The sequence below is a fragment of the Mustela nivalis genome (assembly GCF_964662115.1).
Source record: "Mustela nivalis genome assembly, chromosome: 8".
Taxonomy (NCBI): domain Eukaryota; kingdom Metazoa; phylum Chordata; class Mammalia; order Carnivora; family Mustelidae; genus Mustela; species Mustela nivalis.
Window position 1 is genome coordinate 134752125 of NC_139027.1, and position 19981 is coordinate 134772105.

Here is a 19981-nt window from a genome sequence, read left to right on the forward strand (position 1 = left end):
GGTGTTAAGACACGTACAAGTGTAGATCGATGTGATAATTCATACTTCTGAATTATGATAACACTGACTTGCCATGTAGTCCTATCAGCTGACAAATACAGAGAGGAAGTAGAAATGTGAAATGGTAGAAGTTGAGCAATACCAATTAATGGCCTGTTCTGGATCCTATGCAGGTGATGCAGGAGTAGCATTGTTTTATTTAAAAATAAATCATTTTTATTTATATTAAATATTAAATTAAATATTTAAAGATATATAAAGTATCTAAAAATATTAAATATTAAAAATAAATTATTTTTATTTAAAAGTAAATCATGAGTTTTATTTAAAAATATTACTAGGCGGGGCACCTGGGTGGCTCAGTGGGTTAAAGTCTCTGCCTTCAGCTCAGGCCATGATCTCGGGGTCCTGGGATCAAGCCCCACATTAGGCTCTCTGCTCAGCACAGAGCCTGCTTCCCCCTATCTCTCTGCCTGCCTCTCTGCCTACTTGTGATCTCTGTCAAATAAATAAACAAAATCTTTAAAAAAAAAATCACTAGGCAATAGGCAATGTCACTGTCAAAATTGTGGAAGATTTAAGATTTCATTTTGCTTGCAAGCTAACAAGTGGGACTGCAACAGGTTCATGGATGCTGGCAGAAGACACAAGACTGCTGGGTCAGAGACAAACGAGTGTATTACTCACAGCACAGCCGGCGGCATGAACTTCCAATTTGTGTCTCTTCCCCTTGCTGTCAAGTCCCAAGTGGGCAATGTAGAGTGACCTGGGGTAGATTTTGCACACCCAGAAGGTTTATGTTACAGCTGAGGATCCTTGAACTTAACAAGCCTTCCATATTATAAGAGGGCTATTGGTCAAACCTCCCTACCTTTGCCTTAGAGGGAAGCATTACCTTTACTACCCCAGTCAGGAGACAAATCTGCTTTCTGCCTGGAGGGAGATACTACCTCCATTCTTCAAGGCTACACGCTATATAAACACCCTTGATAAGATAGTCTGGGACAAAGACCATCAAGCCTTATAGAAATGTTATGGAGAGTTGCATAGAGTCACTATGATGCATTGAACTGTTAATGCTTTTAGGATGAGCTTTAAACTCAACCTTCTTTCTACCCTTTGAAGTATGAGGTAACATTCCCTTGTATACTCATTTACATGCAAGATAGATGGAAGAAGAGAAAATGTAGAAACATGCCCAGGTTTTTCTTTACTAAATTATTCTCACACATGCATGGAATGTGCTGGCAAACATTTAAAATTGTATTTCTCTGGGAATGGCACCAGCTACCAAATCATCAAGTCCTGTTGATTCCATCTCCCAAATATTTCTTGAATTCATCCATTCATCTCCACCTCCATGGCCACCATCTTGTTTTAGGCTGCCATTTTTGTCCCCTGGGGATGATAGCAAAGGTTTCCCTAGTGCTTCTCCCCTTCTGCCCCAGTCACTGCTTAACTAGCCCCTTGAAGCCCAGTTTCCGTATCTCTGAAATGGACATAGCAACAGTCCTACCCAGTAGAAATTTTGTAGCATTATATCGAATGATGCAAGGTGGCCTGATAAATACTGAGGCCTAACTCATGTTTTCTTACTTCTTTAGGCACAGGTCCTGAATTCTTATTCTCCAAGTTTGATTTCTTATAGCCAACCTGTACTCCGAGGCAACATCTTCAATGTGGAATCACTCCTTATGAATGGAATCAGGTAAGGTCAAAGCATTTCTAGTTGAAAGGTACTATGTGAGGAGAAAAGGTTTGAACTTGGGAGAAAGGATAAAGCAGACCAGTTCATCTTTACCCTTTGAGGAAATAAAATTTGAACAATTCTCCCATTGCAAACTATCTCACTGCAAACTATTTCAAACTATCGTCAACTATTTCACTGGGAACGTACATTTGCTAAGCACATCAGAATTTTTAAAAAAAGATTTGAAAGCTCTTCTCTATTCTGTGATTAATTGAGCATGTTTGGGCCAATACAGGAGGAATAAAATTACCACATCACTATATGTATGTGAGATAAAATATACGATTAAAAATATTTATTATACTGATGTGGAAAAGAATAATATGTTAAACAGATAAGCATGTAATAATGCATATTTTCCCCATAAAATTTAATTTATCCCTTGGGCCGGGCATAAACTTTCCTCTTGAACAACTTGCTTTCCAACTGTAGATTGCTGAGCTAAACTGCTTAGTTTTACAGCAAATTGATCACTACTGTAATATTTCAGGAGCAAAATGATCCTCACCAGTCAGTTTGATTTCAAAGGCCAAAATTTATAGTTTTGTTCCTGATTTAGTGATAAGATTTTTTAACATATTGAGCATTTTATCACCTTCTCTCAGGACATGGAGTTGAACTTACAAATGAAAAAAAAAAAGCCAACAAAAAAGGGACCATAAATAATATACTACAGAATGACAGAAGAGTTTAATATTCCCTTTGGACCAGTGGGAAATTACTCAGATTTCTGTCCTTGTAAACATATGTCCTGGTCTCTACGGAAGATGTGTTTTACAATCTTTATGCTTCCAGAAAAGACAAAGCTGGAACTCCAAACCACAAGGACTTTGCTAAAGCATAAAGGAAACTATTATATGTATGCTTCCCAGGGTCTCCACTCAACTTTATTCAAGGCAGATAAAATGTAGTTATTGGACACTTCTGACATGTTGAAAATAGGTGCAGACATTTAATGATGGGAAAGTTCATGACTCAGTAAAGATTACTCCCTTGCTGGTAGCTTAGGACAGAAAACTATAAAATCAAATTATGATAATCATAGGAGTCAGGAGAAAAAAGTAGGCCCACCGAGCTCTATTTACTGAATTTTTGAATTCATTATGCACCACCTACTTTGGAAGCACAGGGAAAAGATTTTTTGATAATCTCAGTAGATTTGCAAAGGAAAGCTGTTTTGTGATTACAACAGTGATTTTTGGGGAAGGCTTAAGTTTTAATGGGATGGATGGGGCCAGATAAGATGTAGAGTCATAGAGAATTAAAACTATCTGCTTGTATCACAATATACTCACATGCATCCTGAACTTGCCTCTTGAAGTGTTGGTTTGACATTAAACCAGTAGAAACAGATGTGGTTGTCTTGGTTTTTACCACTAAAAATCATTTTTTCCCAAACAACATTTCCATCACGTAGCGGTGTCTACCTGTCCTGACATAGAATTTAAACCATTGATCTGGGGCTTAAATAGGACTTGGAGCTGCAACGGTCTGTTTTATCACATGTAACTTATGTGTTGAGTCAGCAAGGCCAAACATGCATCTAGCAGATCTCAAATCTTGACAGCCAGGTCTGCGAGTTCTTTATTTTTTAACCTTCACCCAGATCTGTGTTTTAGGGAGAGGGCTGACATTTTCTACCTGTGACATTAAGAATATTTATGCCTGGACAGTGCCCTTGGCTGATGAATCTCGTTGATAATTTTGTATGGAATTATCAGCCCTTGCTCTGTTTGGTAAGATGCCTTCCTTTCGGTATGCTCGTTAATGTTGATGGAATTCTTACCATGTGCTTACTTTTTAATTTTTTTTTGTTTATTTGGTGAACTCTCCCCCCCCCCTTTTTAATAGACTTCATTTATTTGTTTGAGAGAGTGAGCATGAGCCTTGGGTTGGGGGGCAGAGGGAGAGGGAGAAGTAGACTCTCTCTGGGAGCTCAACCAAGGGCTCGATCCCAGGATTCCCGGATCATGACCTGAACTGGAGGCAGATGCTTAGCTGACTGAGCCATCCAGGTGCTCTGCAAGGCTGGTTTTTAACTATTCTGTAGCATTAAGCTATTGCTGCATAACAAAAGCTGTGAAAGCTCCATGACATGCTGCATAAGTGTTGACTGACCCCATTTGCAGGTGGTTAGCCAAGTGGCCTGTGTCTGGATTGCTTACATATCTAGGCATCAGTGGGGGTCGCTGGGTGGTGGGTGTCTGGCCACTGTTCACCATATCTCCCAGTCTCCAGTGGGCTAACCTGGGCACATTCCCAATGACAGTGGCCGAGACCCTTGAGACCTAGACTCAAGACTGGTACACTGTCATTTCCATGGCATCCTAGCAGCCAAAACAAGTCCCAAGATATAAGGACGCTACTGCTTCAGTGAGAAAGACTGTCAAGGGGTGTAGACAGGGACAGGGAAGGATCAAGGGGCTCACCTCAATCCACTATATAGCTCATTAGCCCTGACCATGATGCTATTAGGTAGGTATGATTACAATTCCTATTCTGCAATGGAAAAAATAAACCCATAAGGTGTTTAAGTAAATAGCTAAGGCCTCCAGTTGCTCAGTAGTGGGGCTGCTAAGCTAGATGCTTGATTAAAACTAACACAAAACCTGTAGCTCATTGAAAAGGATGCACCATCTTGGTGAAGTGAGTATAAATTTTATAACACAAACTAAGATGCATGATAGAACTTGATTCTCTAGATCTCAACTTAATCGCTAACTCAGAGCTCCCATCTGTTGAATTGGTAGAAAAATTAAACAAAATTCTTACTGGAGGTCCCTTCCTGTGGTAAACTTCTGTCACTGTTTTTTTTAAAATTTATTTTTATTTTAAAATTTTTATTTACTTGAGAGATACAGAGACAGAGAGTGGGAGAGCACAAGCAGGGGGAGAGGCAGAGGGAGAGGGAGAGGCATACTCCCCATTGAGTTGAGAGCCCAACATGGGGCTCGATCCCAGGACCTGGGGATTGTGACCTGAGCCGAAGGCAGACACTTAACCTTCGGAGCCACCCTGGTGTCCCTGTTCCTGTTTTTGACTGCTGATCATCTGAGTTTCCTTCTCAAGTTTGAGGAACCCTCAAGTTTCCAAGGCTGAACTCACCTCTGGTACTGAAGATGGAAACACCAGAAACGTACTTGCCTGGTGTCCTTGAAAGTTTCAGATTCCAAGAAGCATGGGATGGGAAAAACCAAGGATCCCAGAAAATCCGTCCTGGCAATGGCTTGTAGCGGTTGCAGGGGTCACACCCGGTAGAGGCAGACATTGTTCTGACATCAGTGTCTGATGTCCAGGGTTGTTGGCCTAACTACATCCAGTAGAGATGACACTGTCTGTGCCTGGCCCCGGCTGGAGTGATGGCTTTATGAGACCATCGTTACAGCTCAATTCTAGTCATCCTTCCAACCGCAAAGCCTCCAAACCTTGTTCTTCGGAGCTCCTGGGAGATTCTGCAAACTATAAAGAATCCTTTAATACATTTTTTTTCCTGCTGAAATTAATCAATATTTGTTTCTGTTGTTTGAAACCAGGAAGCCCGATCCTTCTTGTTTTGTGCCACAGTCTTGGGACCTTGGCACTGGGCCCAGACCTCAGAGGTGGGTCACTTGATCTACTGGCTTTAGACTACATGGGGTCCTGCAAACATGTCCATGGCACCATTTGCCCAACAAATCCAGTGACTTTCTGCTACCTCCCTGCCATGTTGGCATGAAGGGATTTGGGGAGCAGCTGCTTATGGCCCCACTGCCTAGACTTCCTCTGCCATCATGCCTTTGGAGGACCCCCTTCCTTCTCCCTTTGCTTAAATTCATCTCCCACTTGGGGGGATTCTCCTATTCCAGGGAAACCCCTTTTCTTACCTAGTTTGTCCTATACAGCTTGGGTTTGTTTGCAAACTTCTTCTTCTCTCTCTCCCTCTTTTAAAAGTTACGTTTACTAGTCCCAGGATTTTGGAAAACTATTAGCCAAAAAAAACCTTGAGAAAAATTTGTGTTCTGTCCCGAGCTGCCAAATGCAGATCTTACTAATTATTGAAAAATGAGAAAGACAGTAGATAACTATTTTCCACAGGGTAGTAATAATGTCCTACCATATGAACTGAAGCTGCTTCCCTGGCGGAATGGATTCTAAGCCACCCGGCATTGTTTTGGTCTACTGTACTGACCTCACCTCTGGACAAGGATTTCTCTTCCCGCTCTACAAAACCTATGTTCCCACGGAACCAAACCAGCTAATGTGAGTTGATTATCTTTCATGCTTTCAGATCTCTGTGCACATTTTCTCTGCCTAAAATGTCCCTTGTTTCCCTGTTCTTGGAGACCAGATCTTATACTTATACGCTCCAAGTATACGTGGAGGGAGGGAGTCTACACGGGTGGCATAGATAGTATTTGGGTAATTGTTTCAGCAAATAGTTTGGCTATTTGAGGACATTCATACAGAGAAAGTCCTTTTCTGGAGGCTTGTGTTTTGGTGGAAGAACTGGTCAAGCTTCTAAGACTCTAGGTAGGTCTCCATGGCTTTCCTCCAAGGAAAAGATCCATTTCTGAAGACCTCACATCCCTGAAAATCTGGGTTCTTGTCAACCTCATTTATTCACTGATTATATTAAGAATGGGTGTGGAGGAGAAAATTTTAAGTGCCCAGGAATTAATGGAATACTAATTTTAAGGTCATTTTAAATGTAAGTGGGCTAGAAGTTACCTATGGGGATTTTGTCCTCTTGAGCTTTCTTTTCTTAACATGGTGATTTTCAAGGATGTTTTTGTTCTTTCAAGGACATTTATTGAGAATTTACCATGTGTAAGACATTATGCTAAGCAGAGGCATTATGTATATAATAGAACATTAAACAAGTTAGGGATAATGGGGTGTAAACATAAAACAATTTTATCTCCCACTGTCACTTAAAACTTTATTAAACTGAGAGGGTTTTTCCTCTGACCCTCGATGATTTTTTTGGATCGCTCATTTTAATAGAAATTTCAGCAGTTACATTAAGTTACTAAACACAGTCTTAGTTCAGAGATTGGAATGTTTTGCACCATATAATATGCCAACCTCTGAACTTGACTTAAAATGAGATTTTTCCTTCTCTTAGACACGCTTTCCAGGAAATCCTGCCTCTTTGGTAGGGATAAAGCCACCTTCTTTGCCCCATCACTCAGTGTCTACAAGTTTGCTCAAAGGAAATGTGGTTGGAGGAGAGGTTGGGCGAGCAGGGAAGTTTCCAGTCTACTGACAACTGCTGGGCAATGCTTCCAAAGCCTCTGGACCTAGCGTGTGGGTAAGCCAAGGTATTGGAGATTTCTTTTCCATTGTTGGGAAACTTGCATCAGAACATTTCTGTTTTTCTTCTGTTACATCATGCTCAAGGGCCAAGGACTTCCATTGCTGTCCTGCTCCCTCCTCACGATAGAGAGATCCCTCCCTCCGTGCTCAGAGGGTTTACAGGTGTCTCAGATTATTGGGTGACATTAGCTGCACAGAGACGCTGGGCGCTGGATCTCTCACCTTCTGCTCTGTGCTCTTGGAGACAAAACCCCATTGGTAATGAATTCTCTCTTGCAGCTTTAGGATTGCAGTTTCTTTACTTCGTCCCCAGCCTGAGTCACTTGTCTGGTTCCACTCCTCCAGTCTGACCCCTCATCAGCAGGAACCACAAATTCCCCCCTATAAACAGGTATCCAAATTTTTCTGCCTCAGAGTTAGTCTTGTGGCTTCTGTGAATCTTTGTTTTTGATATAGGAGAAAACACCGGAGAGAGAGGACTGGGTGGGTGAGTTCAGCTGAAATAATGCAGCAAAATGGCTCCAGGTCTACTCTGCCACAGACCTTGATGTGGTCATTGAAGGGTCATCGCAGATTTTTCTAAGAGGTGTTTTCTTTTTTGTTTGTTTATTTATTTATTTATATTTTTATTTATTTATTTTTTAGCTTGTTCTGAAGTATAAGTGTTTCTCTGAGGTAAAATAAAGAAAAAAGATATTCTTGACAGGAGGACACCAAAGGGAAAGGGTCTGGAAGTGGATAAAAGGGGTGTGAAAATGGTAACAGCTTGGGAAATCGTTGTTGGGAAGATCCTTAATGAAGAAGAGCTTGGCTGTCAAGCTAAGGAGCTTGCCCTTTCCCCAGCACTCCACAAATTCACTTCCGAAGGCTTTAAACAGGAAGTGATGTATTCTAGAGAGAGAGTGCCACCTAGGAAACAACTAACAAAACGTGTGTGAGTTATCTGTGGAGAAAGCTACAGAGCACTAGGGAAAGGGATGAAACAGGCACTTGAAAAATAGATCTGCCATCTTTTTTTGGGTGGGGGGAAGGGCAGAGGGAGAGATAATCTTAAGCAGACTCCCTGCTGAGCATGGGGCACCATGGGGGTTTGATGTCAGGACCCTGAGATCATGACCTGAGCTGAATTCAAGAGTTGGATGCTCAACCGACTGAACCATCCAGGTGCCCTGGGAGATCTGGCATCTTAAAGCCCTTGGCTGCCTATCCAACAGCTGTGTTATTCATTGGTTTGGTTGTCTTGTCTATTTTTGGTCTTGATTGCTTTACTGCTAGATGTGGAAAAGTGAGGCACTTAAATAAAACTTCTTTTAATGTTCCCGGCCCCTTTCCCTATTGATTTTCAGTGAGGAGCTGGAAAACTTAAAACCAAAACAAGACCAAACCACTTGGGCTATAGCCATAAATGGGAAAAAAAGAAAGTCACCAATAAGTATATATGTTTGTATATTTACTTGTAATAAATGAATGAATATATAAATAAAGAGTACATGTGGTGGTGTTAGTATATCCATGGAGAAGTATTTGGAGGAATAGACACTAAACTTAGTGTTTTGGTATATTTTCAAGTATTATATTTGCAGTGTCTAATATATACATATGTACATATGCATATATGCATATATATGTATATATGCATATATACACTTTAAATAATGAGTATGTGAACCAGGAAACCCTTGTATATGTACACACACGCACACACACACACACACACACACACACACATGTGCGTGTACTATGAAGATGTCACGCATAAAATAACACCCAAAGTCCTCAGCAGGGCTCTCATGACCCTCCGGATCCAGCCCCTCATTATTTCTGACCCCATCTCTTTCCTCTCTTCCTCTGGTCCATGTCCTCCTTGTTCCTTTGGGCCAGGTGCATTTCTGCTTCACAGTTTTCACATGTGCTATTCTCTGTAAACTCCAGGTACTGGCATGGGTACCCTCTCCCCTTCACTGAGGTCTCTTTGAAATGTCATGACTTCAGAAAGGCCTTTCCAGAAGTCCCCATCTCCTTAACCCGCTTTGTATTTTTTCATAGCTCTTACTCACTACATTATATCATGTCTGTCTCTATCTACCTATCCATCCATCATCCATCATCCATCATCCATGTATCTGTCATCTGTTTATCAACCACCGATCTGTCATCTCCCTATCTCAGTCTACAAATATAATGTCTGTGAAGACTTGGCCTAGAATAGTCTGATACCATAGGAACTCAGTAAGTATCGGTTGAGCAAATGAATAAATATATAGAAATCATCTGCTTATACGCAGGCAGCCATTTTGCTTTTGTGTGTTCAAGGTTCAGGGGTAGAAAATATTTGAGGTTCTGTAGCTCTAACTTATTGAAGCTCAGAGATTTTCAGTCGTTCTTTTGAAATTTTCTTATAGGACAGAGTTTCTTGGCCTCAGATTTATTGAAATGTGGGATGGATAAGTTGTTGTTTTAAAAGCTGTTCTGTGCATTGTAGGACGTTTAATAGCATCCCTGGCCTCTACCAATTTGATGCCAGTAACGTCCTCCCTCCCCATGCTCCGCCCGTTATGACAACAAAAAATATCTCCCGTCATTGCCAAAGTGTCCTCTGGGGGTAGAAATCCTCCCCTTTCTCTCACTGAGAACCATTGCTATGGGAGAAACCTAGAGTTAAATCCCCCTCCATCTTCCTAAAAATACATGTAAGTATCATATTTAGGTAGACAGGGTAAATTTTGATCTATGGTGATGCTAGCAGAAGGGAATGATTTGAAAACTGTGTCATGGATTCTTATACTTTAATGAGAGTTACTCAGGTCCCGGCACCTCTCTGCATTTTGGTTTTCTTGTTTAGTATAAATGCAATCCAATTTAATCTGCATATAAACACATCCATTGCATATTAAAATCAACATATTATAAACATCAGGCTGAATGCTTTCTTGAAGAAGCAAACAAAAAAAATTCATGCATATTAATATCACAGATAAGCCAATTATTATATGGAGTAGTAAATAAAAAACAATATGATTAATCTAAAGCTGGGAGCTTCATAAAATAAAATATATGATATTAAGATTAGACTGCTTTAGAAACAATGTTATGAATCCTTGCATTTTACATGTAATTTGTTTAAAATTAATTTCTCAGTGTGCTATCTTATTTTTTGTTTCACCTAGACCTATACTAATAAGTTTTATGAAACATAGATATTACTTAAAATCACAACCCAGAGAAGAAACCATTTCTCTGTTCTTAATTGAGGCAAAGCACACTGGTTGCTTTCCCAGCTCCCGAGGACCTCTAGGTGAGCTGGAGTCCTGGACTATATGTCGGTACTCTGGCCTGGCCTGTTTAACAGCCAACATTTTTGACAACCTAATAACAATAATAATGACCTTTGTAATAAACAGTACAACTTCTGAGCACTTGCTCTTTGCGCCAGGCCCTTAGCATTGTGACTGTTTAATCTAGTCCTCACAAACCGTCTGGGAGCCCAGTACTGTTATTAGCCCCACTTGATAGAAGGGGATGCTAAGGAACTAACGTGCCCCGGGGTCACATACCTACTAGTAACTCAGTCCTGTTAGAGTCCCAAAACTTGACTTAACCATTATGCCACTCACTGTAGACATAATTAGCAGCCTATTATGTTATCTGAATTGCTATTGTTTGCATTAAATAGATTTTCTATGTTGAGAACTTGTCAGTTTGTATATCCTCATAATATGCCTATTCACAAGATCAAGTGGACTCCAGCGGAGAAAAATACGCCACAGATGAATTAAAATACGCAGAGTAAGCTTGGGGAAAATGGCAGGACTGTGGAAAGGGAGCATCCAGAGACAAAGCGGTGGGAACAGTCTAGGCAAGAGAAGGTGGTCTCCTGGACTAGGGTTGGGGTAGAGGGCAAGGAGAGAAGCGGTTGGGTTTTGGAGACGTGTAAGAAGGAGGGTTGCCAGGACTTGGTGACTGGGTTGTTGGGAAGTGAGGCAGAGGGAGAGAAGATGAAAGACCCAAAGGTCTAAGTTGTCCTTTTGGCTTCATGAGCTGAAGAGAGAAGGCATGGCGGGAGGTGGTGTTCTCGCTGCCCCATGCTGGGGTATAGAACTGCAGGATAATGCGGTGAAGATGTGCATCAGGCAGTCGGCGGCTCTGCGAGGTCACCTTTGACTTCTTCTTAAGTTACAGATGCTTGCACACACTATTCTTTAGCAGACTGTAAACTCTTTGAGGGCAATGTCCAAGCTCTGTTCATTCATGTCTCTTCCAGAAGGCATGACATGTTGCTGGTACTTTGGGAAGTATCAAGAAACATGAAGAAGTGGAATCCAGATTTGCCTTGGTCTTGCCCTTGTTCTTCCTGGGCCATGTCCTAGATTTTCTCACTGACCATCCGCCATTTCTTCAGTTCCCTCCGGCGAAGGACCACTGGGTCTCAAATTACATCTGTGGGTATTTTATTCCTGACCTCTCAGGGTCCATTGCAATTTTTTTACTTCCTCAGTGAAAACTCCCAGGCTGCTTCTGTGCCCTTAATATAAGAGTTTTCTTTCTCCAACTTTTGAAGTCCTTTTTGCAACCCACCATAAGTTTCTATACAGATCTATATTTTAAAGATTAAAAAATTTTTTTTTTTATTTTTTATTTGACATAGAGAGAGGTCACAAGTACTCAGTCTAGGTCACTAGGCAGAGAGGCAGGCAGAGAGAGAGGGGGAAGTAGGCTCCCCACTGAGCAGACAGCCCAGTGTGGGGCTAGACCCCAGGACCCTGGAATCATGACCTGAGCCAAAGGCAGAGGCTTTAACCCACTGAGCCACCCAAGCGCCCCTACACATCTATATTTTAAGAACCTCTTCTGGTGCCTGGAATACACTAGGTAGGCAATACATGCTAGCTATTCTTACTTCATGCTGGTGTCATGTATGTGTGCCAAGGGACGCACATTTGAATGCCTGCCAAATGCTGGCGATGGACCTTGAGTAAGTCACTCAGTCTCTCTGAGCCTCTGTTTCCTTATCTGTGAAACTGGGTCATCATAATACCTACTTTTTGGATAGAGGAACAGATTAAATGAGTTGAAATATGTGAAGGGCTTCGGAAGTCGCCTGACACATAGTACCAGCTGTAAGCGTTAGCTGCTGTGTGTATGGGGATCTACTACGTAAGCGAATCAAGCAAGCTGAAATTAAGAACCTTTTTTCCCCAGAAGCACACGAATAGCTTCATCTGACTTTACTTTCCCCACTTTTGATAGAGATATGGGTACAAGGAATATTTTGCAGGTTTCTGAAATATATCTTAAGGAGAACAGTAAGATGAGTGTGATGATAAATGGTACCGGAGACTCAGCTTCTGTTTCAGGGGACATTAGGGAATGGTGGGGACTGAGGCAAAACTGGAGCACTTGCCCTATCTGCCAGGGGGCCGCCACTACTCAGGCCAATGGTGGTCATACAGACCTTCTGTCATCCGATTCACAGGCTGGGAAGGTGAAGCCAAAACTCTAAAATGATATATGAAATCTCCTAATTTTTACATGTTTGCAGCTAAATAAAAAAGACCATTTAGTATCTTCTGTGGTGCTAACAACAGGGTGGTCAGCTAGAACACATCTGTAACCAGTTTGGCCCCCAGGCCACCAGGCTGCAACCTCTGCTTTCCCTTTAGGGTTTACACTGTGGCTTGTTTGCAGGAGATTGGCAAATAGAGATGAAGTGAGTTGAATTTTGGTCAGAGAACTCTGGAGTATTTTCCATACATAAAAGTGGGCTTGTGATTACTTAAAAAAAAAAAAAATCCCAAGGATATTTCCCATTGTTGCTATATAGGTTTTGTCTTTGTGTGCCTATTGGTAACATGCTCTGAATGCAGAGAAGCCACAAAGTAGGTCATTTCCTTGGACAGGGAAATTCTCTGAAACAAAAGCAGTAAAAAATTTATCATTTTCCTGCCAAAGATGTACCTGCTTCTCCCGAAACATAACACACAGTTTGATATAATAAAACCAAGTCTGACAAAAGTGCTAAATTCAAGCAGTTTAAAATTTCTAATCACATTAATTTAAGCAGAAACCCTAAATTGGTTTTCTTGCACGAAGGCAATCAACTGCTTCGTTTCCCTTAAGACAGCGTTGACCTCTTTGAGGAACGTGGTTATTTGTGTGTGTGTGTGTGTGTGTGTGTGTGTGTGTGTGTGTTCTCCCCCCTTTCCTTTCCTTCCGGATGTTTGTGGAATTTCTTTTTTTCTCATTGTATAGAATTTAATAACTGGCGGAGTAACGAATGAGAAGATAAAAATACTCCCGAACACTCTGGGGCATCCGCGGGTGTACAAGCATAACTTTGTCACCATTCCTTCCAGTGACTCCACTATTTGACTTTAAAATTTGAACTCCCTGCTTATTACTAAATTTAACGTGTACATGCCAGTGCGTGTCTCTCTCGCCGAGTTCTTCAGCACATGGCAGGGCTTGGAGTCGAAAATGCCAGATTATCTATTTCATCTGCGTTTCTGTCGATTTATGGATCTGTCCAGGCGCTGATGTAGTCTAACGCGGTGTATCAAGGAAGGTATCTCTCTCTCTGTGTTTCTTGTTCCTTCTTGCTTCCCGAGAGCAGGTGGCCCCTCTGTCTCTCCCTTAGCCGGCGAACGTTCACGCTATAGGTATTTCCTTTATTATTCCTTCTAAACTTTCTTTGTTCCCATCTCTGTCTTTTATTGTTTCTACTGTGTCATCAGAAACTGACTGCTGGAGCCTGCCAATTAGCCTTTGTCTGCCGGCGCCAACCTCGGCCTCCCGAAGCGCGAGCGAGCGCGGCGAGGCGGGCAGGCCCTATTTCGTATGCAGCGCTGTGTCCCCACGTCGAGATGTGCCATGACTGACAAAGGAGCCGAAGATGGGCTCAGATTAGCTGCTGACAAACTTCCTGCGTGTGTCTGGTGGCAGGGGGCGGGGGGAGGGGGGCGGGCAGCCCAGGGCAGGGCAGGGAACCGGGTCCTGAACACGGGAGAGCAGATTTAAACTTCAAGGTCGATCTTCAACTTCCTATCCAAATATCGGGGGTTCTGAATTGGTTTCTACGTGGGTATGCTCCATTTGTGGTGGTGAGGGCGAATGGTGGTGGTCCACAGGGACAGGAATAGCCCACATCTTCCTGCCTCCGGTCTCCACTGTCAAGTGCTCTCCCGGTCCCCCCTCACCTGTGAGTAATTCTGGGTCCCCTCCAGGGAGAAGCAAGTGAGGCACTCCTCTTGCTCACAGAATTTAAGGGTACACCCCAAAGCTCAGTAATCAAGATAAAGATTTTAATACAACTTAGAAAATATCAAAAAGCACAAAAACAAAATCCACAATGAACAAAGTATCAGAGTTTGAAATGAAGGCAGGGTCAGTAACCTGATGTTTCCTTCTGCCTTGGGCTCCTGCACGGCTTGTATCTTCCCAGTTCCCCATCAGACGTGAGGACAGGAGTCCAGTGGGGTCTTGGGCCAGGAGACAAACCCAAGAACCCCAAACCATGTCCTTTTCAGAATTATGCCTTCTGTTAGGTGCCTATGGCTTTTGTATGAGGTCAGCCGCAATGTATTTGGATGCCCATTCCTCTGGGATGAGTTTTCTTCCAGCTTCTACTTGAGACCTGCAAGTAAACCAGCTGCGTGTAGGCTTTGCCTCCTGTGTAGCAGACACTATCACTGTCTGTGTCCCCTTCATCACTATTGGTCTATACTTCCTGTGCGCAAAGCAAGCCATTATTCCAAGAATCCTCCCCACAGCCTTGGCCAGTGGGAACAATGATTATCTGCCTTCTGCCTGTGGGAAAGTCAAGGACCATAGAGGTAAATTACCCATCACCCTCTTGTTTGCAAGCAGTAGGGCTTGGATTGGGATTTATGTCCACCTCATTCTTGCTTTTGAGCTTTTACCCTCTCCCCAACCTCGCATTTCTCTGTAGATTTCTCTGGAGTCTGAAGAGCCAGGAAGCTTTGTAGAGCTTTGTTTGCTCTGGTTTGCATGATAAAAAAATTATTGTTTATTCTACAAACGTAAGGCTCTATTATGAAAGTTTGAAGTGAACTTGATATGTTTATTTCAAACTGCATTTTATCTATATTCTCTCCACCTCAACACTGATGTGCACGCACACACACAAGCACACAGTCCAGGTTCTGGGATTCTGCCCCTGGTGACAGCTCAGTCCTTGGTCATACAGGTGGTGAAGGCAAAGAAGCTGCCCTAAGAGAGACTTGACTTCCGCCCAGTAATGGAATGAAACATCTGATCAGTTAGAGTGCTGTTGCTGTAAACAAGAGAAACTCACTCTGGTTACCTTAAGCCTCGATTTCTTCCGAGAATGCTGGCTTCTCACAGAATATCGGGAGAGTGAGAGGTTTAGTCTCCGAGGACACGTAACATCTGGTTCCAAAGCACTTAACCCTGTCCATTTAACTATTTGCCTCAGTAGATGTGCATTTGTGGAATCCAGGTCCTAAGTGAAAAGAGCACCGGGGAAATGCGGTAGCGAGTGGTAAATAACCCCAATGAACATCTTAGATTGGGATCACATTCTTCCTCAAATAACACAATGGAATGACTCAGGGAGGTTGAATAGGTTGCCAAAGGTCACAACAACCCTTTGAGATAAATAATCCTCCAAAAATTCCCATCATACAGATGAAAACATCCAAATCTAATGAAAGTAGGTACTTGCCCAAGGTTTTAGAACCAGTAAGTGATGGAGCCAGATTTCAATCCAGACTCTCCATTTGAGCTCTGTTTCTAGAGATCAGGCTTATCACCATCTGAAAAACAGAATTTTTTTTTTTTTTTTTAGAAAGCAGAAAATAAGGAAAATACATTTAAAAGCTTTAGAAAGGTAAAAAAGACATTTAAAAAATTTTTAAAAATTTTATTTGAGAGAGAGGGAGAGAGCATGAGTGAGACGGGGCCAGAGAGGGAGAGGAAGAAGCAGACTCTCTGCTGAGGGGGGAACCTGATGTGGGACTCAATCCCAGGACCTTTGGATCATGACCTGAGCTGAAGGCAGACGCTTAACCAACTGAGCCACCAGAAGCCCTGAAAGTACATTTAAATATGTGTCAAAATATGTACCTGAGGCTGTCATGCTGAGGGGTAAATTGTTTTGCTCTTGATATTGACCTTCTTATGGTGTTGCTTAAAAAACACTCCCTATGTATATATTGTCCAAGAGTTTAAAAAAAGTTCATAACTATTTACATTTATAAGCACTGTTACCTTTTGGGATGTGATTTCCAGAAGTTTACCATCTGTTATGGAAAGGATTTGAGAACTTTAAAAATGTTGCTTAGAATATGGCACTTTAAGTGTGTCTGTGTGTTTAGGACAATTGTCAGCTTTGGCTTTCCCAACTGCCCTGGATTCCTGCTTTCCCAGGCTTCAGCAAGCAGAGGGAGTGATTGAATGCTGTTCAGTCACCTGTATTGCAATATGGCCCTGCAGCTCCTGCAACCCCCTGTCCTTTAAGTGTTTCTGAGAGTCCACGAGGGAGCCTCCCATTTGTGTACAAACTATGGGGGCGTTATTCAACCAGCTTCTGTTGGTGGGAACTACACCCATGAGGGTTTAGACAAGAGGATGTGGGGTGAGAAATCAACAGTTCTTCCTTCTAATTTCCATCTTCCTCAGCTTCCATTAGAGACCTGAACTCAACTGGGTCCTTGAAAATTTCCTCCTCTTCAATGTGTGCACAGATCCTGTCTTATGTAGAGTTCTCCCAGAACAGAACTTGAGGTAAAGGTTCGAGTGCAGGTTGTCCATTGCAAAGATGGTATCAGGAAATACTGAGAAAGGGATAGGAGTGAGACAGGGAAGGGAAGTTGTGTCAAGACAGCTGCCACCATAGGTGTAATGTTTCTTGGAAATCTCTGGAAACCAGTGTAGAAAATGTCTCACAGTTGTTCCCCTAGGGAAGGAGGGAGTTGAGGTATTTATACACCAATACTGTCAGTTGTTGGTTGAGGACTGCTCCCAGAGGAGTGGGCTAATTGCTGGTACTTCTGATCTACCATGGAAATGGCCAGCTGGTCTCCAGAGGTCAGAGAAATCCCTCATACAAGTAAATGTAAGTGCCACTGGCTTTGATGTCAGGATCATTCATCAGGTGATAAGGGTCTAGCCTTGACAGTGGCAGGCATAGATGCCACCAGGCTGCCCACTCCACTTCCTTATCAGGGGGAGACTTGCGTGTTCCAGTCCAACAAAGGCTTTGACTCAAGAAACTTCTTATCACCCATCCTTCTGTCTCAATGTCTAGAAAATACTGGAAGAAAATGTGAATACAAATCTATGCTTTGCCAAGAGTAGTGTTTGGTTATTTTTCTTGAACTATCTTGGGGCAAATATTTCAAGTTATCAAAAGGATATTTTCTTGTCTACCTCCCTTCACCTTCAGTAGATAATCTTCACATTCATTCATCATGGTTTCTCTATTTACACGTGATGATAAGAAGAAGAAGAAATCATACAGGTTTTATTCCCCCAATTTTTTTCTTGTCTTTGCTATTGTGTTTCTATTTACTTTAATTAGACTTTAGTCTTTTATTGAACCTCTTTTATTTCTGTAGTATTTTATAAGCTCCATTCAGGAACTCTAATAGACTAGAAATATTCCTTTTTTTCAGTCAAGATGCTGTGAGCCATCTAGGCCTGGATCTCATGGGCTAGAATTCATTTCACAGATCAGGTAAATGGATCCTCATAGCAGATGGAGCTGAATTTTATTCTTTGGAATCATGCTAGCTATAGTATCTGGACACTGAACATTTACTTTATTTTTTATTATTATATTCATTGGTCTTTCCTTTGTATGCACCAGCTGCTAACAGCAACACCAGTAGTAGCTAGTATTAGATAGCGCTGCATGTTTCCAAGAGCTGGAATTCCCTGCCCTACCTCTTCTGGTTGTGTTGTTTGGCACGAGATGCTTTACTTCTCATCAATTTCTCCATAGGCAAAGTGGACATGATAATAAAACCCAACTGATATTTAGTAAATAGACTCACTGTATATAAAATGCCTAGTCCAATGCTTGGAACATGGTAAAGCATTTGATCAATGTAAGCTTTCATTACAAAATGCTGGTGCACACACGTGCACACACACACACACACTCACATTTTATTTAAATAGAAGTGCTATTGTTGACTTGTGAGCCTATATGTGCATCTAATCTTGAATTATCAAGTGATTGATTCATGGATGGTGCGCATCTCTAGGTAACACAGAGTTGGTCAACAAATGCATATATACATGATGTCTGTGAGTCATGTTCTCATCCCTGTGCCCAAAGTCTTTTGGAAATGTCACATGTATCACAACTTAATGGATGTGCGTGGCAGTGTTTCTGAGTGCCCTTTGGCCTTCTTGATCAATATTGACCTAATTTTATCCTGAGTAGTTTCATTCCCCTCCTCGGTGTTTGAACATCTGCAAAGCTTCTCAAGGAAAGGAAGGCACAGTCACATCTATCTGGAGAAGACAACGAGATGATGACTCTGAACCAAGTCTCCTTTGCCCTGTGCTCTCTCACCTACATTACTGGCTGCAGCTCACCTCTGGCAGGATGGGGAACGGCTCTCCTCTTTAACTCTCAAAGTAGTAGGAGCGGAAAAGAGGCGATAACATGAGAAGTTAATAGTTACTAAGAACTCCCTATGTGCGAGTGCTTCCCTGTGCATTGCCTTACCCACTTGGAGCTGGAGCTTCCATTCCTGCCATCCCCAGTTGATGGATGAGGAGACAGACACGTGTGAACACCCAATGGTGTTGAATAAACACTTGGCAGGGCCAAGAATGCAGTCCTGATGGTCAGCTTTAGGCCTTGACATTTAAAAAAGATAAGCTTTCATTTTGGAATATTTTTAGATTTACGGAAAAGTTGTAGAGATAGTGTGAGCCTACCAATGAACCACTGAATTTTGCTGTCTTTGGACTCTGAGATTTTACCAAATCACGTAAACTTTATCACCAGCTCATCTAGCTTCTTAAGTGAGTGTAGATCTGACCCCAATTAGAGGCTCCGATTAGCTACATTCAAGGCCCTGTCACAGAACACAATGCAAAATGCGTTTTTTTCATTCCACAAAGGACTGAGGGCTTTCTATGTACCTTACGTGGAGTTAAGAACCGGGGTTACAGCAGTCTTCCTTCTATCCTTAAGGGGAACTGACACTGTACACACACACACACACACATACACAGAGTAGAATTTTACAAGAGAAAAATGCTAAAGAGCTTGTGCTTTTTGAGGCTTGGGGCCAAGAATGGTGGTAGAAGTAGTTTCCCTGAGGAGGGGATGTTCGAAGCTGATACTTGGAAGGCAGCAGACACCAAAGGTGGAAGGATGGGGAGGGAAGCCGGTTACAGGCAGACAGAGCATCTATCCAGACTCTGATGTCTGCCGTCAGCTTTCCTTTAATGAGTTTCTGGCTCAGAAAGGTGAAAAAAACTTCAACTTCTTAGAATGTCTGTGCAGATTCGTTTTTTGTCTTCAGCCCCTCTTGTAGATTTCACGTGCTCCGTGACTACTTCTTGGCCTCTACTCTCTTCCCAGAATTAACCACCCTGTATGGTATCTGAGCCCTGGACATGCTTCTACAACTTCTCAAGAATGCAATTTTAAATATCTATCTATCTATCTATCTATCTATATCTATCAATCAATCAATCAATTTAAGAGAGCAAGAAAGAGAGAACACACAAACAGAGGTGGGAGAGGGGCAGAGGCAGAGGGAAAGAGGGAATCTCAAGCAGACTTCCCCATGAGTACGGAGCCCAACTCTGGGCTCTATTCCAAGACCCTGAGATCATGACCTGAGCCAAAACCAAGAGTCGGCCCCTTAACCGACTGACCCATCCAGGTGCCCCACAAGAGAACTATTTTAATTATATTCTTGGAATATTTCT